General features: G+C 43.5%; 1 protein-coding gene across 1 annotated transcript in view; it reads right to left on the bottom strand.

The window, feature by feature from the left end:
* The window catches only part of LOC138262196 (C1GALT1-specific chaperone 1-like), a 41,191-nt gene extending 15,991 nt beyond the window's left edge, over positions 1 to 25,200 (bottom strand). Inside the window, exon 1 of the mRNA XM_069212033.1 lies at positions 24,624 to 25,200. The gene's annotated coding sequence lies outside the window, so the exon portion shown is untranslated. The remainder of the gene's footprint in view (positions 1 to 24,623) is intronic.
* Between the last annotated feature and the right edge of the window lie 949 nt (positions 25,201 to 26,149).

Below are 26,149 nucleotides of genomic sequence, written 5' to 3'. Positions count from 1 at the left end.
TGATCAGGGCGGTAAGACGGAGGTTGGGCTGGGCCCCCGATCCCGTTTCAAGGCATTCGAGCTCTTGGGCCTAATTTTCATGCTGAGAGATTTTACCTTGTGCGTGTGAATGTGCTCTGGGTTTTTTCTGGCATTTACATGTTAATATTCGATTCGGCAAGACGCGCAATGCGTTCCTCGTGCTTTAACCCTTGATATTCATTGTGCGCTACCATTTCTTGGCAGTTATATGGTGGCATGCGAATCGGCAAGACGCGCGATTCAATTCTTGTGTGTAATTCATGTTATTCCTTGTACGCTACCATTTCTTGTTATTCATATGGTAGTCTTCGAATCGGCAAGTTGCTCGATTCCTTTTCTTGTGTTTAATTCATGATAGTCAATGTGCACCACCATTACTTGGCAATCACATGGTGGGCTTCGAATCGGCAAGACTCGCAATTCATTTCTTGTCTCTAATTCATGATATTCATTGTGTGTTACCATTTCATTACATTTATTGGCTGACATTCGAATCGGCAGAACGCGTGATTCATTTCTTGTGTTGAACTCATGCTATTTCAGCGAGCATTACCATATCATGGCATTTACTAGTGGGTGCTCGAATCGGCAATACGCGCAATTCATTTCTTGTGTTTAAAATCATGGTGTTCATTATGCGCTACCACTTCGTGGCATTTCCTTAGTGACCTCCGAGTCGGCAAGACGCTCTATTTATTTCTCAAGTCTAACTAATGTTATTCATGGTGCACAATCATTCCATGGTATTTAGAACCTTTGTAAAAATCTGCAATGTGCCCAATTCATGTTCCTGCAATTTTGAGAAAACAAAAATGCTGGAGTTCTAGATGTGAGGTTGTATGTACATAATAAGTTCCTCAAGCACGATTCATATGATGGATTAGAAATCATTCAGATTATTTCCTGATCCTCACGCAAAAGATAATACTTGAATTTCAAAGTTGTAAACGCTCAATAGATTTTCACATGAGCAAATCTATTTTCTTGTGCTAAAATACAGTTCACAAATATTTTCTAGGAATCTGATTTCCTGGACTACTTCTGTAAGTTCTTGTGAATTCATGAAAGCCACTAATTCAAAAGACATATACCATATGTGCATTTTTGTGACTTTCTTTAAGAATAAGGTCCCTAATTAGGTCTGGCTTTAACAGAGACATTGTGTTTTTATTAAACTTATTTTCCTCTGTCGGCTTGCTTTACTGTGGGTGATCGCATTCGATCTTCCACAAGGAGCATATTGGCTCACAAAGTAGTTTTGCTCAGTGCCAGCAAGTACTGTGGCAATCAGTGGTGTAACGAAACTGGAGGCCCCCTGTGCAAAGTACATGGAGGGCCTTGTAGAGAGCACAGCACCTGCCCAGACTCACTCAGGGCAGGTGCTGTGCTGAGGGGGCCCCTTCGAGGGAGGATGCGGAGCCTTTGTTACACCACTGGTGGCAATGTGTGGTTTTTCAGACCCAAAACATATTTGTTTCTTTTGCCAGTGTTTGTTACAGTGGGCAGGACCTGGCAGCTCCCACAACAATAAAGTGTTACAAAAGGCATGTCAAAACAAGAAACGCATTGACAAAACCATAAGACTCTTAAAAAAAAAAAAAAAATGTTGACAATGGTTGCACTGATTTTTTCCATTAGGAACATTTTTGGGAAATATTAGCATGCATCAACACATTTAACTAAGTGAAGCTTCAAAGAAATAGCACCTATAATTTCCTAAATTACATTTTTTTCTGAGCATTTTATTTTGAAAGCAAATAATCATAACTCTTGTTTACAAGCTTCTGCAAACATTTGCATATAATCAGAGCATTCCGGGAGCATTATACATAGCCTCATATTGTTAAACATTTCAAACGTGTGCACACTTATTATTATTTTTTTTTACTGGAATCACTGCCAGTAGTGCAGTGTGACCTTAAAACGTTTATTTACAGTGCTCACCCTAATAATGAAAGCTTTTAATTAATGAACCATAAATACAAGTTCGAACAGCATTAACAAATGGACACACATTACCTCAACTGCAGACAGTTCCCTTCTCGGTAAACTGGCAGCCAAAAGGTTTGTGTTGTAGGGGGATGGGCCTACTTGTCCCAAGGACAAAATAAACATGAAAACTTGTTGCCCTTGACCCTAAACAATATGTCACAGGTGTCAGGCAATAGGAATTCCACATCCCTGAAGGTGCCCACTGACTGCTTCGACCATCCTGCTATTAAGAAGATAGTGGTAACCCAATTGTACGATTTGTAATGCCTTTTTAAAAGTGACTGCTGATTGGTTCCTATGGTGTGTAATTACGCACAGAAACACTAGCTTAATTAAAACTTTGAAAAATCATAACTCAAAAAGTACTTACCATATCTTGACCATCTTGGTCTTATAAAATATATTTAAAAAATGTACGTTTTTTAAATAAAACTGGTCTTGAGTTATTGCTTGTGTGTGTGGGATGCATGATTGATGCTATGAGTACAAAAAATGTTTAGCAGTCTTCCTAGATTGGCCCAACTGATTGACCAAGCTACCTCAAAAATTGGAGCTTTAGGTGATCAGATTTTTGCCTCTGGAAACCAATGTGTGGTTGTCTGGACCCCCTGCACAGTGTGCCTAGTTTTGCACACTACATAGAAGGCCAGCCTTCTACGGCTTGGTATAGAGCAGTCAGGCTTAACTCAAAAGCAATGTGTAAAGTATTTGTGCAACACTTCAAACAGTAATCAAGTGAAAACATCACACAAAAAGGATCCCACACCAGGTTAGAAAAATCAAACTTTCTTTAATGTATAAACAAGACCACATTGACAAAAATTCAACTAGTACAACCGGAGACATTACATTTTAACAATTTTAATAAAAATAGCGCCAAAATAGCACAAAGCACCAACTGTGGATATCAGGTCGCACTGGATAACCAAGTCACAAGTTCAGGCCAACACCAATGGAGCGCAGGACGGCTGCAGAAACCCAGTCTGGCTCGCTGAACACTACCTTCAATCCAAGTTTGTGGTGTGATGCGATGAACTGATCAAAAATGTGTTGCGCAGTCTAAGTGATGCATCTGTTCTGAGATGTGGTGAGGCTGCAATGCAAGAGCGTGTGCCATTGTTGAGGATCCCACTGATGTGGCTTGCAATGCATGCAAAGTCTGGCGTCAAAGATGCAGCGTGTAGCCGGGAGAATGCATCGGTTTCAAGGAGCTGCGAGGTTGCGATGAGGAGTCTGGTGTCATCTTCGAGGCTGCAGCTGAGAAGAGATGCAAGGGTCTGCACCGAGTATGCGTATTGCAGCGGCGGTTCCAAAGGCCACGTGGTCTGAGAGGTGATGCAGGTCTTTGCGACGGGTCCAATCCATGCAGCAGTGGAGATGGATCCACAGAGGATGGCATAGTACTTTAAGCTGACTAACAAAGGTCCAGGGATGGGGTGGCACCACGTGGCACGGTAGACTCATAGATGGCAGAGTCCATTTGCAGGTGCAAGGTTGTTGGAAACCTGTTATGTCCCTAAGGCTTCAGATCAGGGGGCCTGTCTACTAGCTCTTGTAGTCACACTGGGTTCAAGAGATGCTGGTCCAGTCCTTCTCACCCAGGCAACAGGCCAGCAGGCAGCATCTTCCTTCTGAGAACCAGTACAGCACAGTGGCAGTCCTTTCAACTGCACAGCAGTCTTTCTTCCTGGCAGAGTACCCACAGGTTCAGAAGTGTACTGAAATGGTGGTGCCTGAGGCCCAGTATATGTACCTAGTTGTGCCTTTGAAGTGGGGAGAAGCTTCTAGAGGCATGCCTTTGAAGTGCACAGGTGCCCTGCTTTCCTGGCCCAGGCCCCAGACTGACGACAGGGGATATGTAGCCCTTTGGGTGGAGACAGGCATAGCCTATTGAAGTGTAAGTGGGGCTGGGTATATCTCCTCCCTCTCATCCTGCCAGTGAGGGCCCATCCAGTCACACCTCAGCTCCCCATTGTTTGTGACGGTCTAGGAGGAATACACAGAACCCAACAGTCACCCACTCCCAGTCATGTGACCCAGAGATAGGCTACAGGCACCAAATGGCTAAGGCAAGAAAATGCCATCTTGTGGCGTTTTTGGAATTGTAATTTAAAGATGCCAATTGGGTATAAGCCAATGTTACCATGTTTTAGGGAAAGAGTGCGAACACTTTAGCAATGGGTAGCAGTGGTAAAGTGTGCAGAGTCCTAAGGCCAGCACAAAGTTCGCAAAAAACAGAAGGTCTGAAGGAAAAAAGGCGAAAACCACACCAAGGTCTAACAGTGGCGTTATGCTGATGTGGCTGCATTAATGTATTGGATTGGACCCAGTAACGGCAGTATGAAAGTCTTATTATGTAAGGTGTATGAATGGCATGCGAATGACCCATAAAACGGTTGGTGCTTTGAAATGGCTTTATGGCTCACCTTCAGTAGTCTTGGTTTCAATACTCCGATAATGTATGTAGCATTTGTTCTTTGAAGCTAGCACTTCTAGAGGTGCCAAAACCAACTAGTGTAAGTGGTGGGTTAACTTCAAAAGTTTAGTAAGAACCCCCCAGGTGTTTGCTAACTAAACACCCGGAGATGTCCAGGGTGGTGTAACCTGCATTGATCCTGCTCACTTTCCCATAATGCTTTGCAAAACTTGAAAGTGAGTAAATGGCTAAGATCACTCATTTATTTATATTTTGTTTTGGAAAATTCTGAAACCTGTTGAGATCTACAAATTGAAATCCACTCAGAGCTCCCACATGTCTCCACATAAAAATTGAATCTTATTTCTGTGTTTGACCCTAGCACCCATGACTAGAAAGGGCATAAAATGCAAAATGGGCAAATTAAATTTTTCTCCTGAAAACCACCCCGTTTTTGCAATATGGCTGGCTATGGATTTTAGAGCTGGTCTGTGCCACATAATTGTTAGTGTGAGGATCGTTAGTCAGAAACCCTCTGTACCCAGGAAAGAAGACTGATCTCTGTAGTTTGTGAGCATAGGACTATAAACAACACAATAATTAAAATTACTTTGATTGCAAACGTTATAAAGTAGGGTACACACTGGTGATATTTTGTGTTTATTGTGCTATTAAATTTCTGATAGTTCGATTTACTTTACTCTGTATTGAAAACTTCATAGGCGGAGGCTGTTTACACCACCACAAAGCCCTGAGCTCTTATTTAATATTTGGGGAAGTTCAGAGCTTTAGCCTTCTTTACTTTTTCCACAAAATATATCATGTGTGTCCTTTCCCCAATGTTAGTGATTCTAAAAGGTACTCAGGGATTGTGGATTCCCCTGGAGGAAAATGAGAACACTGCCAAAATGTAGTAACATTATTTTATGTTCTGTACAAGAAAATGTGTTTTCCTATGAATAACATTAGCAAAAGGCCTGCTGTGCTAAAATTGCCCTCTTTACCGCTGTCAAGAATCTTTTGAGTTTCTTTCAATGACCGTTTTTGAAATAGTGCAACAGGGGTAGTCAATATTTCCTGTTTTTGTGGTTGCTATCTAATTGTACTTTGTGCAAGATAAAAAGGGGGAGATTCTAAAGGGTGAACCTGAAAAGCTGAATATTTCTGATAAGATAAAATTCTGAATTCAGGAAGGGAGTTATCAGGGTTATTGCGCATGGTCTTCCTAAATAAATGAATTGCTGAAATCAAACACTAATAAAAGTAAGACAAAACAGAAATTGGTGGCAGTTTTTTTTAGCTGTATTTATTTGCCTTGATGGCCAATCTACAATCACAAGACCCTTCTGGTTGCAGGTATTTATAGGGTGTGTTAGTTGTCTAAACATGTGATACTCATAGCTATCAATCAAGCAGCAACTTATATTTATTGATTTTTCCACTGTGTACCGACCATGCATCAATTTGTAGAATAAAAACTTCTAAATAAAAAGCAGGTATGAAGGAAACATATTCATTTTTTAAACATGCCCAGGAATCCGGGTTTAGGAATAGTGGTTATTCATACAACTCTGAATTTGTGGTTGTTGGACCATGCCTTTGATCCCCAAGCTTTTTACCTTTGATTGCTGAACCAGTTTTTGTTGGCATTAGGACTCTGAGCACTTTTTCTTTGCTAAAGGGCTCTTGATCTCCCTTTAAAACGTGCTACAATGGGTATATACCCGACCAGAGCCTTTAATTCATAAGTCTCTAGTAAATGGTACAAAAAGTATACAGGGTCTATAAATTAAGTACTACTAGTAGGCTGAAGCATTCATTGCGCCACCCACTAAAGTAGCCTTTTAAAACGTGCATCTCACCTGCCACTGCAGAGCAGTTTTTAACTGCCATTTCGACCTGGCAAAATAAACATTTTTCAAGGCATAAAACGTCCTTATTAGGTGTTGCAGTGCAGGCGCTGTTTCTTTGAGACATTTTGTTTACGGTTTAGTGGGCTACCCCCCCATCTGTAAGTTACAACTGGTTAGCTGCAGAGTTGATCTCATTTGCTTCTTTTCTATTTGTCATGGCATGTGTGCCTCATGCTGTCTCTTGATTTCGTCCCTGCTCTGGAGCAAGGATGAAGCACTTGAGTCCTTCCACTGCTCCCGTTTTTGGAGCTACCTTTTATTTTTGCTATCAAGCATTCCATACGAGTGCTTGTCTTTTCAGGCCCATCCAATAAACCTCCCCACTCTACACTCCCTGTTTCATCTCCCACCCATCCCCATTTTTTCACTCTCCAACAGCCCTTGTGTATGTTTTTTATTCCCCCGACCCGCTTGTCCCATTTTCTTGCACGAGCATGTGCCTTTGCCCTTGTCCCCTTGTCTCCCCCCCCGCCCCAAGCCACAGCAAGTGGCAGACATTTCAGGGCCAGTGTACATAGCTGGCTTTCTTTACTTTCCCCAGGTGCTGCTCCCTAACAGGCAGAACAGGCAGGAACTGGCAAGACTCAATTTATATTTAATGGCCGAAGCATCCCAGACACATGTGTCCTTGCATCCTGTGCTCCCTGCCCTGGTATTAGTAGGTTATCGCCTCTCTGGGAAACCCAGCAGCCCTGCAAGTGCAGTTCAGTGCTGCAGTGACCTACGTGAGGAGGAAGCTGCAAATGTACTTTTCTACGGTAAAGAAATTAATCTTCTACACAAAACAGTTTTTTTCTAATACAGAAGTATTTCATTGGGGACTCTAAAGGCAAGCCAGACCTGTTTACTTTGTGAATTCTTGTTCACGATGTGCCCTATTAGTTTTCATTCAGCAAACTCTACAAACTTAAGATCCTGTAAGAGTGCTGCATGTTTTCCATGCTTTCGCAGCAGAACTCCGGGCTTTGCTCGCCAAGGGGTGTGTTCCAGTTGTGCCAGTAGTACCACAAGGCATAAGGTGGCAGCTGAGTTGATTCTTTGACGGAAAATCCTTTAATCCTGGTGGTGGGGGCTGCCAGTTCAACCCTGGTAAAATCTAATGCGTTCAGTAGTGATTGTGCATTGTCAACATGCTTATGTCATGTGTTTATCTGCTCTCCTTTGGTGCGTACAGAGATCGGCAACATGCACTACCTCGTCTATTAGTTGTTACTGCATGCAGCATAGAATGGGGGTTGCCTGCAGAAGACTTACAGGTTCCTGGAGGAGCCTCTCACAGAATCCATTGCTGCTGTGCAGATTCAGATCTGTGGGATTTATCACTGCACTACACATTCAGCCCAGAGCTCTGTCTCTGCACTTTACTGGTCAAAGCAGGCTCTGCTTCTTGGCAGCCGTGGCAATTTTCATTCATTTTGAGTGTCTCTTTTGCGCAGATCCCAATTCACATCGCTCCGTCATTTTTTTCACCTCACCCTTCTTTAGTGCTCTTGCAAAAGATGCTGGGAAATTAGAGAACCCTCCTCCCAGTCACAGAGCCTGTCATGCCTTCCAGGGAAGTAACAACAGCCCACACCTAGTAGCATAACACACAGTGATGGCACCCTGCAGAATGTGAGGAGGGGCCCCTGCGACTTGCATATCTCACACATGGTCATTGACCTTAGGCTGAATGAGGACCCCCCTGAAGGGCTGATGTATGTTCCTAATGTCACACCATTGCTTTGAATGTCCAACTCTAATAAATATACCACAAAGAAAAACTTGTATTATTTTATGTTAATTTTTTTTGTGACATCTTTCTACATGCGTCACATCATGGTGAGTTAACTGAGAACCGGTGATGGACGCTTCAGAGTGTGCCGTAGCCCTGCTGAGTCACGTGTTCTTTTTCTGTAAGATACAAAACTGCAGACAAGGACGGGAATATATTCAGTGATTATTAAATGAAAGTTTTTTTGTTTTTCGTTTTTAAACGGTCACTGAATTGCCTACATTTCCCCGGAAGGTTAAACCACCATGGAGGAAAAAACATTCCTTCTCATGGCCTAGGCCTTGAATTGGAACCCAGTAGTCATCGCAACACATTCCACTTTGTTGGCATTACATATAAGCTCGCCAGAGGTGTTTGCTGGTGCTGCAGAAGGCTTCTGCAGACTGTACAACATATGCTGCAATTTCTATTTGCATGTTTGAGGTGACGCAGTGTTAATAATTGAAAACAACACCCTTGGGGTACCAGTGAGGGTTCACACAGTGTGCAGAGTGCTCTGCGAGGAAGGTGCCAGGATGGTGGAAACGTATTCAGGTGAGAAGTAACGAGTTTTCAAACTGAAAAAAGCACTGGAAAAGTCAATATGTTGTATAGAAGCATAGTTAAATGTTAAACTTTTTTTTTTTTTTTTATAAAAAACTAACTTTTTTACCTTCCTGCGTCAGAGCAGCTTTAAAAATTTATTTTTTTTAAACTAAAAAAACAAAAAAACAAAAAAAAAAAAAAAAACTTTCATTGCATTGTTTAAATTACTTTCAATCATGCTGCTCTACAATATGGCTAAAATACATTGGCAAAACCCCATAGCTCTTGCACAGGCTAGGTCTATTGGCTTTGCCAATGTTTGTTAATACTTACAACTCACCACTAATATAGACCCTAAAAGCGTATTGGACAGGGTCCATTGTGTTTCAAAAGTTGGACATGTGTACTTACTTTTTACATATCCTGCTAGTGGAAAACTCCTTAAATAGTTTTTCACTGTTGTAAGGCCTATTTCTCCCATTGACTACTAATGGGTTGCTTTACAACATTCAATAAGTGCCAACGTTTGAATGGGAGCAGATAGAGATTTGCTGCTTACACTTAAATGAATTATATTTTAAAACCTTCTTAAATGGCTGAAGTTGGATTTTAATTTAAGATTCTGAACATGTCACTTTTAGACTGTTATTTTCTTGTACAACCATTTGTGCTTTCTGTCCTGGGTCACATGACTGTGAATAGCTCTGCTCTTGTGGTTTATATATTCCTTCCAGATATTGACACAAAGGGTGCTTAGGTGTGGACAGGATGGGCCACCCTGGCAGGATGACTGGGGAGAGGCTCTACCCAGCTCCTACTTTCACTTCAAAGAGCATTGCGTACAGCACACACAAAGTAACCGGACACTAAGCTTACCCTGTTTTTTGTCATCCCAGTTTGGAGCCCTGACTAGGGGAAGGGGAGGAACTTTCCAGAACCAGTTGTGGGGGCAGGGAATCGCCCAAAACAAAGGTTGGCACCAGGTATAAATATTGGATTGCCAGACCTACTCATGAGAACAATCCAGAACATATGGAAGTTAAAGACAAATACTGTCCTTCCGCCGGAGGACTGCCTTGCTGTCAGAAAAGGAAGACTGGGCCTACTTGGCTTCAGCCCAGGGTCAGTTGGCTGACCTCCAGAGTGAAGTCCATAAACAACAAGCTGCAGGGTCCTCCCACTAACTGCCCACCTGACCTGCTGCAACTGCTCCTACCTGGACCTTCCACTGGGTCTGCCTGATCCCAAATGGCCTCTGTTGATGTCAGGCCCTGATCCCCAAGAGGTGCCTCCCCAGGCCCTGCACCTTTAGTTGGCCTCAGAATGCACTCCTCCAAAAGAAGAGTTGAAAATCCTGACGTTTAGGCTCTTTGTGACTGCGAGCAAGCCTATTCGCACCAAGATTCGGCCTCCAGTGATGACTGGCAATGTGAAGCTCCAGTGAGACCTGCTCTTCACTTTGACCGATGACTGGCAACGTGACAGCTGCACCTCACGTTACAGCACCGACAGCCCATAACGCCCCCCCCAACGCACTACCTCCCTGGTGTGGGTCACGACCAGTGGCCGACACCAGGGAGGGGGTTAAAAATCCTCTGGTGCAATGCACCAGAGGATTTTTTTTTTCTTTTGCCCCGTTGGAGATGCAGAACACTCTATGGGGCCATTTTTTTATTTTATTTTTAATACAGGAGTGCTTTGCCAAGGGAAAGCACACATGTATATAAAAAAAAAAAGTTATGTAGAGAGTTAGTGTCTTGCTTTCTCTCTCTTTCTCTATACATACATATATAGATATATCTATATCTATATATATATATATATATCTATAGATATATATATATATTTATTTTCTTTTTTTCTTTTTGTGTGTTGTTTTCCAGGAGCCACGATTGCCCCCCCCCTCAGGGTAACCACACATATACATAAAAGTTATATATATATATATATATATATATATATATATATATATATATATATATATATCTCTCTCACACACACACACACACACACACACACACAACACAAATTGGTCAAAAGATTGCTGCATGGCGTACTCCACTGCCGGTGCTCGGTGACGGAGGAGACCAACCTCGAAAATATTTCGTGAACAAGAATCTCACCGCACCCCACAAGGTTCAAATTGACATGTTTTATTGCAAGTATAAAAAAATGAAAGAAAAGAGGGACTCATTTACAGTGACCAAGACTCCTTGAGAGTCGAAACGCGTAGGTGGCGGTTGCTTGCAATAAAACATGTCAATTTGAACCTCGTGGAGTGCGGGGAGATTCTTGTTCACAAAATATATATATATGCATGCATGTATGTCTTTTCTCTAGTGGCAGTTGCCATAAAGTAGCGCAGATGGTTTATTGTCCTGCTGCAAAGGATATACATTTATATGTATTTTGCTGAGTGAATTAGTAAAGGCAATCGATACCTGCGCTTTACAACAAATGTTATGCGAGGTGGACTATGGAGATATGAGCGGCACTTTTGCCGGGTGGTACTGAGGGAATTAGAAGAGGAGGTAATGGGAGGTAGAGCACCAAAAATGACTGTTGCACTGGGTGCCACCAGCGCTGAAGGCTGTGATGATGGGTATGTGGTAAGGTGAAGTAATACATTCTTTTTTGTTTTTTTCAGTGTTTTCAGAGAATCTGCCGAATTTGAGAAGAAACGAAGGTAAGGTGACAACATTTCCTATTGTACACATCATACCCACGAGCAATTTTGTGACTATCTGCCTTCTACGTAGGCTAGTAATTTAGAGGGACGGTTTAGCCAGCAGCAGAGATGGCGTCTCGTTGGATGACTGCTGATCAAGCCCTAACTCAGGTTATGGAGGACAGTTCTGATGTAGGCTCGGAGACTGAGACAGCAGATACTGAGACAGCATCTGAGGGAGAGGACAATGGGGCAGAATCTGGGAGTGATTTTTCAGTCAGCGGAGTCCCATTCGACGACACCGCTTCCAGTGAGTATGAAGGAGACAATGACGACAGCCCTGCTGTCCCTTCACAAGCACATTCTGTGCAGCAGGACAACATTGGGTTAGCCGAACCCAGAGAGCAGGTGCTTGCGGCCGCAAGCACATAGAGAGTGCTCTCTTGGCAGCCCCCATGTTTAGTTCAGCCCCATATTCCACCTTTTATTGGTGATGCTGGATGTAAAGTGGATACAGCTAACTTTTTACCAGTCGACTACATCCCTCTATTTTTGGATGTTGACTTCCTTCAGAAAATTGTGCAGCAAACAAATTTGCGTGCAGACCAATTTCTGAGGGAGTGTGGAGGCACTCTAGGGCCCCGTTCTAGGGCACGCCAGCGGACTCCCACTTCGCTGGCGGAGTTGAAGATATTTTTGGGCTTTACGCTCAAAATGGGGTTAGTGCAGAAACCCACCTTGCAGTCCTACTGGACAACTCGCACGGTTTGGGTAACCCCCATCTTTGCACCATACATGAGCAGAGATCGTTTTTAGGGTCGAGCCTGCGTTGCATGCGCTCGCGCAAGCGTATTGCAGCGAGGCGCTTTTGCATTTAGAAAAGGGCTCGGAGCCCTGTCAACTTCACGTCAGTGGTTTTTATTGGTTCATGGGCTTGCCTAATAAAATCTGCTTGCTTTCATTAGTCGAAGGCAAGCATACGTCATGCCTTTTCCGGTGGCTAGCCCTCCTCGAGCGCAGCAACCAAGTACAGAAAACTTGCGAGGCTTGCTGTTTTCCATCGGGCTCGTGGACTTCTTTTTCTCTAATTTACGAGCGCCATCTCGTTTGGCAGAAGTCGAGCAGTTTACATAGTTAATTTCACTTTTTCGGGTTGTTTACACAAATGCACTTTTGCCCGATAAGTGAAAAGTCGGGTTAGGAGTTTACAACGCGATCAGCTCTAACATGAGCAAACGCGAGACCCGTTACATTGTAAATGCTTGTTTGCTACTGCAGCGCATGCCGCATTTCAATGACAATTCTGCTGCATTGCCCTGGGACCATCCAGACCATGACAGGTTGTTCAAAATTCGGCCTGTCGTGGAACATTTGCCTGCCAGGTTTCCAGAGATCTATACTCCTGGAAAGAATATAGTAGTCGATGAGTCCTTGATCCTGTACAAAGGACGGCTGCTTTTCAGACTGTACACTGCGAGCAAAAGAGCTCGCTATGGCATAAAGCTAAACATGCTGTGTGAGAGCTCTTCTGGCTATGTGTACAGCTTGAGAGTGTATACAGGGAAGGATTCTACCCTAAACCCTGTAGGTTGCCCTCCCGCATTAGGAGTCACAGGTAAGATTGTATGGGAACTTGTCCAGCCACTTCTTTACAATGGTTAGAACCTTTATGTGGGTAATTTCTATACAGGAGTAGAGCTCCTCAGTGAGCTCTACAAAGCTGGCACTGTGGCCTGTGGTACAGTTCGTTGTAACCACAAAGGATTCCCGCTGGAGCTTGTTTGCAAGAAGCTCCAGAAATCAGAGAGTACTGCATTGTGTTCTAATGAACTGCTCGCAGTCAAGTTCTTGGATAGGCGTGATGTATACGTGCTCACTACAATTCATGATGAGAGCACTTCTCCCATCACGGTTTGGGGTCAGATGGCTGAAGTCCACAAGCCCATCTGTATACTTGATTACAATAAGTACAAGGGTGGAGTGGACAAGAACGACCAGGTTCTTCAACCATACAATGCGTGTCGTAAAACTCGCACTTGGTACAAGAAACTGTTTACCCACCTGATTCAGATGGCAACATATAATGCGTATGTTGTTTACCATCAGACAACCACAGGAAGACTCATGACTTTCCTTGACTTCCAGTTGTCTGTAATTGAAAGCCTCACTGCTGTTACAGAATCAGCAGCAGCAGCCTCCACCTCATATGTTCTGGAGGATGTGGCAAGGCTGCAGGAGCGACACTTTGCTAATCGCATTCCTAAAAACACCCAAAAAGGATCGTCCATGTTGTCGCTGTAAAGTGTGCACGAAACATGGAAAGCGGCAGGAGAGTCGGTATTACTGTCCCCAGTGTCCATCACAACCAGGCCTCTGTGTCCTTACTTGCTTTACATTGTATCATACTAAAGCAAAGTTCTGGGAAATCGACTGTGGTTGAGCTGCCGTTGGGTAATCTTTCAGTGGCAGTGCATGATACCGAACGTCCATGGGCCACTGCTTCGTTAGGCAAGGAGCCACATAATTTTACTTCATCTACTTCATCATGGATTTCCTTTTGTACTGCTTGAGAGCTAAATCCACTGTCAGAACGTGGTCGGGTTTGTTCAATAAACATGCATTATATTCCCCCTACTGCATACACTAGTGGACAGAACATATGCCACATTGTCATGGAGTACCCTTTCTTCACCAGCATGTCTACCTTACTTTCAACGGTAGATATGCTCTCTCAGTTCGAGGAATGACTTTGTACGGCATACTTGGAAACCCCCAACTTGCATCCACAAATTAGTATAGGTTCACTTGGCAATTATACAAGATTAGCCAGGACTCTGATGAGAACAGAGACATGAATGGGTATGGAAAGCTTATGGTAGGTGTGCATTCACAGGGTTATTGCTCAGGTAGAAGGCAGATAGTAAAGGTAGTACAGATGTACATCATCTACACCTATGGATTCAAACCCATTGGTGCCATCCCAGCACTGAAGGAGAATTATTTGTATGGGTCAGTGTTTGACCTGCTTTTCATGTTCATCCTCCATCAGAACTTAGTAGATGTTCAGTTTGCTGTATAAGTGCATTATAGTAACATCAATGAACATAATGTTGGCTGGGACATATGCTACGTTCTCATGGACTCCCTGTGTGCCAAACACTACCCTTTTTCATAGCCTATGACCTTCTCTTTATGCAACATCATGAGAAATCCCCAGCATTTCTCCCTTAGTTTCAAAGGTAGATATGCTCACTCAGTTCAAGGAATCGCTTTGTACGGCATACTCGGACACCCCCAACTTGCATCCACAAACTGGAAGGAGTTGGATTTAGCACAGACAGTGCGTTAAAGGCGCATGAAAAACATGTCTTCCTGAGCCTCAGGTGGCTGTCACAGGAGTCATTAGTAAAGGTTCATTACGCATGTATTTGGTAATGTTAAGGAAGAAGGAGGCAGTTAGCCTATGACCTTCTCTTTAGGGAACATCATGAGAAATCCCCAGCATGTCTCCCTTAGTTTCAAAGGTAGATATGCTCACTCAGTTCAAGGAATCGCTTTGTACGGCATACTCGGACACCCCCAACTTGCATCCACAAACTGGAAGGAGTTGGATTTAGCACATAAAGTGCGTTAAAGGTGCATGAAAAACAGGTCTTCCTGAGCCTCAGGTGGCTGTCACAAGAGTCATTAGGAAAGGTTTGTTACGCATGCATTTGGTAATGTTAAGGAAGAAGGAGGCAGTTACTTGACAGGTGGTAAAATGTAGTCAAACTTATTCCGTTTTGTAGCATGTGAATGTGATGGGCCCTTGTCTGGCAGCGGTAAGTTAATGTGAGTGCAGTGATTGGTTGGATTGGGCCTGTGGCCGGCGATATGAAAGGGTTGTTTGTTGTGCATGAATGGACCATAAAGAGGTTGGTGCCTGGACGCGGCTTTATGGCCCACCTTCAGAAGGCTTGGTTTCAATATTCAGATACTTTGATAAGTATTTATGCTTTGAAACCATAATTTCTGGAGGTGCTAAAACCAACCAGTGTGAGTGGTGGGTTAACTTTAACAAACTAGTACCAGGGGAGTCCAAGGGTGCAGGACTTGCGTGGCTCTCACCAGTTTTCCTTCACCCAGAATCCCCTTGAAATCACAAAATGTGCTTTAAAAACACATTTGCCTTACATTCCAATGAGCAGAAGTCCAGGGATCTGCAGGGAGCCACAAGTTCCACTAAGTCTCCAGCGAAAAACTGCCTTAGTGAGTGGGCAAGTGACCACAACAGGGAAGTACCCAAAACGGATTGTGGAGACATTAAAATTACCTACCACAAAACAGCCTTGTTTTTTAAGACAGTCACGTAAGTATTTGGTCCTGGGCTCGGCAGCCATATAGGGAAACCTACCAAACTCAGGCATTTCTGAAAACTAGACACCCAAGGCAGCCCACGTAAATGTGGCATGTTTGGATTTAACAAAGTTTTCTTACCCAGAATACCCTGCAAAAGTGAAAAGTTGATTAAAACCAGTATTTTTCCTTTCTTTTTTATCACAGAAACTACAGGAATGTGCAGGGATCCTCAAAATTCCTACCACCCAGTGTTTCCCCACTTGTCCTGATAAAAACACAACCCTGCTTGTGTGCCTGCGCCTAGTGCCTGCTTCAGGAATGGATCACTCCAGGGTTAACAGTAGCCCTCATGCAAGGACTACCATTGACCCTTGTGTGATCCATTCCTGTCGCGGGCACTAGGCCTACCCACACAAGTGAGGTACCATTGGGACACTTGGGGGAACGCTGGGTGGAAGGAAATTTGTGGCTCCTCTCAGATTCCAGAACTTTCTATCACTGAAATGTGAGGAAAAAGTGTTTTTTTAGCCAAATTTTGAGGTTTGCAAAGGATTCTGGGTAACAGAACCTGGTGAGAGCCCCACAAGTCACCCCATCTTGGATTCCGCTAGGTCTCTAGTTTTCAAAAATGCACAGGTTTGGTAGGTTTCCCTAGGTGCCGGCTGAGCTAGAGGCCACAATCCACAGGTAGGCACTTTGCAAAAAACACCTGTTTTCTTTGGGAAAATGTGATGTGTCCACGTCGTGTTTTGGGGCATTTCCTGTCGCAGACGCTAGGCCTACCCACACAAGTGAGGTACCATTTTTATCGGGAGTGTTATTGCCCCTTGTCTTTCTCTACATTTTTTTCTTCCAAATCTAAGAGAGTGTGTAAAAAATATGTCTATTTGAGAAATGCCCTGTAATTCACATGCTAGTATGGGCACTCCAGAATTCAGAGATGTGCAAATAACCACTGCTCCTCGACACCTTAGTTCATGCCCATTTTGGAAATACAATGGTTTTCTTGATACCTATTTTTCACTCTTTATATTTCAGCAAATGAATTGCTGTATACCCGGTATAGAATGAAAACCCACTGCAGGGTGCTGCTCATTTATTGGCTCTGGGTACCTAGGGTTCTTGATGAACCTACAAGCCCTATATATCCCCGCCACCAGAAGAGTCCAGCAAACATAACGGTATATTGCTTTCAAAAATCTGACATTGCAGGAAAAAGTTACAGAGTAAAACAAAGAAAAATGGCTGTTTTCAGCTCAATTTCAATAATTTTTTATTTAAGTTGTTATTTTCTGTAGGAAAACCTTATAGGATCTACACAAATGAACCTTTGCTGAATTCAGAATTTTGTTTATTTTTCAAAAATATTTAGCTTTCTGGGGTCCAGCACTGGTTTCACACCCATTTCTGTCACTAACTGGAAGGAGGCTGAAAGCACAAAGAAATAGACAAAATGGGGTATATCTCAGAAAAATGCCAAAATTGTGTTGAAAAATGTGGTTTTCTGATTCAAGTCTGCCTTTTCCTGAAAGCTGGTGATTTTAGCAACGTAAACCCTTTGTTGATGCCATTTTCAGGGGAAAAACCACAAGCCTTCTTCGGCTGCCCTTTTTTTTCCAATAAAAACAAAAATGTTTGCTCTATTTTGGCTAATTTCTTGGTCCCCTCCAGGGGAAACCACAAACTCTGGGTACCCTTACAATACCTAGGATGTTGGAAAAACAGGACGCAAATTTAGCATGGATAGCTTATGTGGACAAAAAGGTATGAAGGCCTAAGCGCGAACTACCCCAAATAGCCAAAAAAGGGCTCAGCACTGGGGGGGGGGGGAACGGCCCAGCAGCTAATATGTTAATCACAACACCCAACCTGATGACCATCAGAGACACTCAGCCTGTTCCTTGCAGCCTTCTCCTATGGGAATGGAACTCTTGGTGCTGGACCTGGTCCCCGTATCTGACCCATGCTCAATCATGGTCAGCCTGAACTTGTAACTTTCCCCCAGTCTAGTGCGACTAGATCACCGCTAGTGGCACTTTATGCTTCTAGGTGTTTTTTTTGTAACTAAAAACTTGCCGGTTTCAAGGATTCGATTTTTGTCATTCTGGTATAATTGTATTATTTTATTTATTAAAGTTTACTATATTTTTCAAAATTTGATTGGGGTTTTTCTTGTATTGTAATTTCACTTTATTACTGCTTATTTGCTGCATAAATACTTTACACATTACCTTTACATGAAGCCTGACTGCTTTAAACAAGCAGAGGGTAAAGCACAGGTTAATCTAGTGACTTTTGTGGTTCACCTTGGCAAGGATTGTAGCTGTTGCCTGACTGAGGCTTCCACTCCTCTCAACCAATAACCCAGGTCCTTACACTACCACAGAGTTTCCACAATTCTTCAGATAAAAACAATACCCCACTTGTGTGGGGTGGCCCATGGCCTGCAACAAGAACGGGTCAAAACTTGGACCTGTGAAGTTCATGTTGTGTCAATATAGTCTTCACATGGTTACAGTTGTAGTCTGTTCTATGCAAACTACACCACCCTAGATTCCCATGGGTCTCCAGGTTTCAGAAATGCTCAGGGTTGGTAATGTTACCTTGCGAACTGGCTGACCCAGAGCCTGCATACCACATCCATTCCCCATGGCAAGTGAAAGTCAAGTGGAATATCATTTAGCGTAGTGTTGACACATGGGTTGGCAGAGAGGAGTTTAACTGTCTCGTGCCTAGGGCCCGATGTCAAGATGATCCAGCGCTCCAGCCCAGTCCTCTTAATTTTTTCCTTGGTGGCCTGGCAGGCTTTAAGCCACCGTAAGTGGGCATACTGGAGTATTTACTCCTTATCTATGCATACTGGAGATGTAGTGGTTCAAAAAGCCCCCATCTAATCAGGGAAAAGTTTTTTAAACATCCACAGAATGGGGTGCAACGCTTACTAATTCTGGCACTGGATTTAAGACAGACTTTTTGCCCACGGTGGGGGAGAGATTAGCAGGTTATTCTTCTATCTTTGTGCCGCAGGGCCATAAAGCCCACTAGGCGCCACAGTTTGGTGCCCAAAAAATAAACAGTGGGGGGCATTGGCTGATCCTGCCATCAGGTCCCACTCCTGGGCTCTGTACAATCTTTCTGCCTCCTCCTCACAGGTGACAAAAGTTCCTTACTCCTTTTCTGCTAGCCCACATGGGGAAACTATTCCCAAATTAATCAAAAATATCCTCTTTTGCCATGGGAATTGCTCAAATATTCTGGCAAAAAGACTGGGCCCCGCAGGCTGTGGGGTGTCAAAAAAATATCCTGGGACTGAATTACACTTTTGTCACACTTTCCCAGTTTGCAACATAGTGCAACCATACTTAGGGCCTCTGGCAAAGACTGGATAGTGCACCTAATTACTAAATAATCTGCTGTCCTCGAAGCAGGTGCTAACTCTGATACTTCATGACAGCCCCGAGGAGAGAACATTAGTGAAGCACATGGTTGTGAGTTGAAATTGTGTCTCTGTCTTTCATAGCAGGTAGACTGGCCTCTTTTGAAGAGAAATACACCTGGGGGTCCATGGGATCCTTGTGCCCCCTCCCAAGGATGTGTTAACAAAACCTAGCTCCTACAATAAACGTGTAGTACCTCAAGGTGATGGAGCACATCAGTAGATGCCTACTCAGAGATAAAGATGACTTTACAGCCACCTATGGCAACAGGTATTGAACTACATGACCAGAGACTGCAGAAATATTACATGTCTTCTGTTAGACGTGACAGCCTTAGGGTGGTCATCCCCCAACTTTTTGCCTGCCTCCCTCCACTTTTCTGACACTGTTTTTTGCTGGTTTTAGGACTCTGCACACTTTACCACTGCTAGTCAGTGCTAAAATGAACATGCTTTCTCCCTTAAACATGGTTAACACTAGTTCATCCCCAATTGGCATATTTGATTTACTTATAAGTCCCTAGTAAAGTGCAACATGTGCTCAGAGACTGCAAGTCAAATGCTACTAGTGCTCCTGCAGCACTAATTGTGCCACCCACATAAGAAGCCTCTTAACCATGCCTCAGGCCTGCCATTGCAAGGCCTGTGTGTAGTTACACTGCCACTTCGATTTGTTATTTAAAAGTCCTTGCCAAGCCTTAAACTCCCCTTTTTCCACATTTAAGTCACCCCTAAGGTAGACCCTAGGTATCCCATACGACAGGGTGCCATGCAGGTAAAAGGCAGGACATGTACATATGTGTTTTATGTCAATGTCTGGTCTGTGCTGGTTCACAGCTCCCTTGTGCATTTCACCCAGACAACCCCAAACACAGGACACTCAGTCACACCTGCACTCATCTGCTTATGAATGGGTCTTCCTGGGCTGGAAGGGTGGAGGGCCTGACACTTACATTTCATATGCCAGTGGCCTGCCCTCACACAATGGACTGCCAAACCCTTACTAGGTCCCTGGCAGACAGGACTGCTCTGAAAGGAGAACTTGTGTATTTCAAAACCACTCTTTGAAGTCTCCCCCACTTCAAAAGCATTTTTGGGTATATAAACGGGATCTCTGACCCAACCAAATCAGACACTTCTGGACCTGAACCTACAACCAGTCAAGTGGAACTGCCTGGCTGCCCAAAGGGCTCATCTAGACTGCTTTGCTGAGACGGACTGCTGCCCTGCTGGCCTCTGAATTTCCTGAGAAGTGCTCTCCAAGGGCTTGGATTGAGCTTGCCTCCTGTTTTCTGAAGTCTCAGGGCCAGAAAGACTTCCACTCTTCAAGAAACTCTTTTTGCGCTGAAAATTGACACACGGCCTGCCGGAAATGACGAACAGCCTGCCTTGCGACCAAGAAATCGCCGCACAGCAGAACTGGAATGACACAGCCAAACTTCCCGAGTGGAAATTTGATGCAGTGCCTGCCTTGCGACGGAAACTTCGACGCATCGCCTACAATATCAATGCAATGCCCATGCCTGCTTCCAGCACATTAAGGATTTCCCTGCATTGTCTCTGGGTGTCAAAAAGATTCCTGCATCGCGGTGAGGAACCAAGACTGCGCGCCGAAAAACGATGCAAACCCCTTGCAGCGTGGAAAGAAATGACCCAACATCAGTGCCGGGTCGGAGAATCCAACGCACACATTTTTCCACGCATGTGCTCCTCTGTGGTCTCTGTGCATGTTAATTTTTACACAAACTAGTTACTTTGTGTAATCAAGAGACTACTGTTGATTTCTAAGATTTAAGACTCTTTTCAAACTTGCAGAAGTGATATTTCAACTTGTGTTTATTGAATCTTGATTGTGTGCAAATTACCCTGACTAGGATTGTGGTCCCTACTTGGACAAGGGTGTGTACCTCTGCCAACTAGAGACCGCCATTTCTAACATCCCTTCACAACGGACAGCACTACGTTTATTTGATTGATGACATGGATTGACTGTTGGGTAAAACAATAATAGAAAATAGGGATGTTACACTGCACAGAATGAGAAGGAAATAAAACAAAATAGGCTGAGGAGCGTATGTTTTGAAATTAACAAGTAATTTACTTGGACTATTTTGGTATTTGTTGCACTGTGAAACCTTTCAATAAAGATAATTTGAAAAAAAAGATTACTTTATATCTACACATGTAAGATTTTTGTACTGTGCAGATCCTGGTCAGAACTGCAGCAAGTTGCTCTCAAATTTGGTTGATAAAACAAAATGATAAAAAAAGGAAGTAGCACAATTTGTTTTGACTCACACATTGTGGTCATGTGGGGAAGTAGAGGTTTGAACCCAGGTTTCCTGTTACGTATTATACAACTGACCCACCGTATGGTTACACCCTTCTCTCTTCCACTAGCACCAAAGGGCAACGCTTTCTGTTCAATTATTTCATGAATTAATATTAGTACATACTTCTAAAAATACATTCATCACACACCAAATTGGCACTACAAACAACTCACAAAAGCTGAAGTCACAAGTGGATCTTGAGGTCCCCTCCTTCCTCAACAACGGAAATAAATTGCTTATGACATTCTGCACATCTACGTATGTGGTTAATGCCATGCCTTGTTTCAAATTAAAAAAACAAATAATACCTAACCAAAACCATAAAGCGAGGGGTTAAACTTGTATAGTATGATACAAACCTAGATGAGAAGCCTTTTGAGCATGTGGATAATTGTTTGTATATGTAAGGTGATTCAATTATGCAACGTGTGAGAGAAACAGTGTTTTTCTCAGGTCAACTTAGTATGACCTAAACTGGAATATGACCTACATCATGTACAGTGTGTGGTTGGAAGGGTGTAGTTTGAACGCCAGGTGGTAAATATTTTCATGTTGTGCAAGATGACTACAAGGTGTGGTTACCTTGTTATGAAAGGAAGTGCCTGACGGTGTGATGGGTGAGGGAATACAAGAGAGACATGCAAATTATAATTGGAATAAGGACTCAAACATATAGGAAGCTATATGGTAAATTCCTAGCCACAAGGGCTGCAGAATTCTCAGATTGTGTACACAAAAAAGAGGGGGGCATAGTAAAGAAGGCACAGTAATCTATCTACTAAAATGCATGAGGCAAAGATGGAATCGAATGAGTAAAATGATGCCAAAAGGACAAGACTAGTTATTCAAATTAACAGTTGTCATGGCCTTTTAAAAAAAAAAAAAAAAAAAAAAAGAGCAAATTGCCTACTGAACAAATACACCTCATGAATAAGGAAAGAAGTGGATGACCTGTCTTAGCTGACAACCTCGCCTCCCTCTGTCGGCTAAGATCGTTGAAAAGGCACTGAATATGGAGCTAATGGCTTTCCTTGATTAACACCACAACCTAGATAGCTCCAAGTATGGTCTTAGGCCCAATCACTGCACTGAGTCAGCTCTAGTGGTGGCCACGAAAGAAATCAGATCCTTAGTTGGTAAGGGTGGTAAAGCAGCCTTGATTCTTCTGCACTTATCAGCTGTGCTTGATACCTTCAACCATGCTTTGCTAATCGACCAGCTGGAGTCCACAGGTATCAGAAATTCCACCCCTTACCATTTAAGTTTCTTTTTGGCAGCTCTGGGCAATTTTAAATCAGAGCTGTTTTCCCTTCCATGTGGGATCCCCAGGGATCATCCTTGAGCCCCACTCTTTTCAATACATATGTGACTCTATTGACGAATTTGAATCGATCTTTTGGTTCTTCTGTGATCTCATATGCTGACAATACCCTGATTGTAGTCCCAGTCTTGTGAGTGGTCGAAGTGGTGGCCAAACAGTTTAATAAACGCATGGATCAAATTGTGATCTGGATGAAGGAAAATTATCTTATGTGGCCTCAGAATCTTGGTCCACTCCCTTGTCCAGTTTATAAAGCTAAAAATTAAGGAGTCCTCTTTGATAGAAAACTATCATTTGCGGACCATATATATAGGTTCACCCCATCCTGCATTTTCCTGATGAGAATCTTGAGGAAGATTTTTCTATTTATCCTGCTGGACCTCCAAAAATTTGTCATCGCCTTAGTCATCTCTAGGATTTACTACTGCAATGCTTTGTATGTAGGGATTCAGCAATGCCTGCTGAACAAACTCCGGCTTCTCCAGAATGCCCCAGTCCAACTGATCTTTACAATTTTTAAATTCAGTCCAGTTTGTAAAGCAATCGCCAACATTCATTGGCTTCCAGTCCGCGAATGGGTCTAATTCAAGGCCCTTCGCACGACACGTAATGCCCTGCATAATGCTAGGCCGGAATTATTATTTTTTTAAATCTTTCAATGGTTCTCCCCGAAGTGTACCCTTTGCTCTTCTGGAGCCAAAATAGTGGCCATCCCCAGCTTTAATAAGGTCTGTTGGTGTGGTAGAAGTTTCCCCTTTTCTACATGTAAACTATGGAGTTCCCTCCCCTTCAAACTTAGAGCTCAATCAGATCTGTCACAATTCAAGAAACTCTTAAAAAACGGGGTCTTGGTGCTCTCTCTCTCGCATATTAGGTTCTATCATTGGGCTTGTTTCTGACGCAAGTACGGAGATGACTTTTGGGCATCATGCGCTTTCTAATACTCGCTCAACCCATACAGAAACTACACGATCTTTAAAAGGCCCAGAATCTACCTATTCCTGCTAGGCCAAAGGACACCAAAGTTTTAATTAAAGGGTTGCATGCCACACCACTCTCAGGCTTCCGAAGGCAGAGGACCACCAGTCACACAAGCCCTAGCCAGGTCATTGCTCAGACCTTTTCTAGACTGGCAACTTCCACATAACAGGGTGAGGCACAAGCACTTCTTCGGTTGCTCACCGACAGTGCAATAGCAGTGCACCCTGCCTCGTGTTACCCTTCTGTCCTCATCGTTCCAAGCGAACCACTGTTTTTAGATACTTGCTCTCTCTCTGTATCTTTAGGATTTCCTCCCAGGAAACGTTTGCTTTCATTACTGATAGTGAATGACATTTCAGGGTAGAAAACAGAAAAAGGGGTGAAAGGAGACTTACAACACCCTCATTATTTCAGCTGAGGCAGCAGAGTGGCACAGACTGGGTACTTCAGGTTTTGTTAAATAGTAGTCAAGATCTGCTCTCACGTGTGAGCCTGTCTTGCTCCACTGTTTAATCAATGTGTTTACCTTAGGACGCCCTTTGCAACTGAATCCTGCTCCTGCCCGAAAGCACATATGTCTCCCGGAGCTTACAGTCTCGATTCACAGCACTTCAGTTTCGCTTGAACTATATATAGGTCGGCCAAATAGTACACAGACAATTAATTAACTGTGGAAATCGGGAGAGCGAGAACCGCGACAGCGTAAAAGAAACACAACAGAGATCAGCTGATCCTGTAAAAGAGGGGAGAGCACAGGGAGGGCAGCCGCCTATTTCAGCAAATCTAGGATAATGTACTTAGGACGTAAAAGGAGCACTACTACTGGGCAAAGCCTTAGGTATTCCAGTTTGGTGTGCCACGATGCCATGCTTCGATGTGCTAACCCTAGGCACAGAATTACTCACCAGAAGACTGGCACCGCTCTATGGGTATTCAGGTTCCCACCACTCACGTCGGGGCCGTTAAATTGTCCGACGAGCAACGCCGCTGTTCCTGCTGCCGCGCGCAGCCTCTCTCCTTACACTTCCGTACTGCAAGCAGAGTCCTCGGCCTACTGCTTCCGGGTCCGCCTCTAGAGGCAGGGGCGAGAGAGAGCGGCGCGGAAGACGGCAAGAGCCACGGATCATAGGAAAACGTTGCGCCGCTTCTTGTAAACTGTCTAAAATGCTACCCCATAATCTTCTGGGCGCTATAAGCGAACACAATCTCTGCACATATAAACATATTAAAGTGCCCATATCTGCGCTGCTAAATGTCAAGCAATGAGCATTCACAGCATGCCTGCAAATTACAAAACGACTGGTGTATTAGCTGGAGTTTATCGACTGCCTCGCTTGCACCTTATTTGGTCTCTCCGTGCAGGACTGTGTCCAGCCCTTTTGTTGCTCAGTCGAACTCCGCTAATCAGGGGGTTCGCTGCGATGACTCAAGGCTCCAGCTGCTGCCGTGCAAGGTCTCATCCTACTGGAGTATACCTTCCCGGTCTCCTCCCCGGTTTCTAGCTTGCAACTGTAAGCCGCGCCTTCGCAGCGGGCTTGCGCAGTTTACAATAAATACGGCCCTTTGCTTACGCTCAGTCGAGCGGCGGTAGGTGAAAAACAATTGGGCACAATTCACTTTAACCCAGTAATTGCTTCCCTTGCACACACAAATAAAATGCCCAATTACCTTCTAATTGTTACACTGTTTGCCCTGAGCAGGACGACTAGGATTATTGGCTATCTGTGAAATATATTCATATCTGTAACAAGCATTGGTACGAGTATAACTCTTTCTATTCTTGCTAGAACCAGTCTGAATTCTGTTCAAAGCACTCACCATAGCACTCTCAGAAGCACCATCAAGACCCTTTGCAGATTCAACAGATTGTTCAATACTCTTAGCAATGTTATGTATTTAGATCATTTTTTTTCTAGCTATCGCCAGTGCTTTAAATGGGCCGGTACTGTCCGGTAGGGAGTACCGGTACTTTTGTATTTTGAGAGGGAGAGTGCCTGCACTTCTCAAGATATTTGTTCATATTTTCTCCATTCTGTTTTTTTTATTTATCTTTCTTTTATGGTATTTTATTGTGTTATTTGTATTTTTTTTATTTTTTTATTTAAAGGAGGAAGATGTGCTGTATCGTACCTTTAAGGAATGTAGTAAATACATGTTATGGTTAGAATTTGGCACGAGGTTCTACGTTGAATTCCGTCACACAGTCAGTTGCTATGGCTGGCTGGTGAGGGAGTACTGCGTGGAGCCCTTTGTCGATGAATAAACCTGCAATCCTCCTTCAAGTTGTGTCGGCATTGTTATATGAACAAAACATAAATTTAGCGATGATTCACCAGCTGGAGATATGGCTAGTACGATAAGAACACAGAGTGCAGACTTGGGCGGTCATTACAACATTGGAGGTTAAAGGCGCTTACCGCCGTGCAGAAGA

This window comes from Pleurodeles waltl, chromosome 2_1 (assembly GCF_031143425.1).
Source record: "Pleurodeles waltl isolate 20211129_DDA chromosome 2_1, aPleWal1.hap1.20221129, whole genome shotgun sequence".
Classification (NCBI taxonomy): Eukaryota; Metazoa; Chordata; class Amphibia; order Caudata; family Salamandridae; genus Pleurodeles; species Pleurodeles waltl.
Note: the sequence above shows the minus strand (reverse complement) of the source record. Positions and strands in the feature narration are given on the sequence as shown.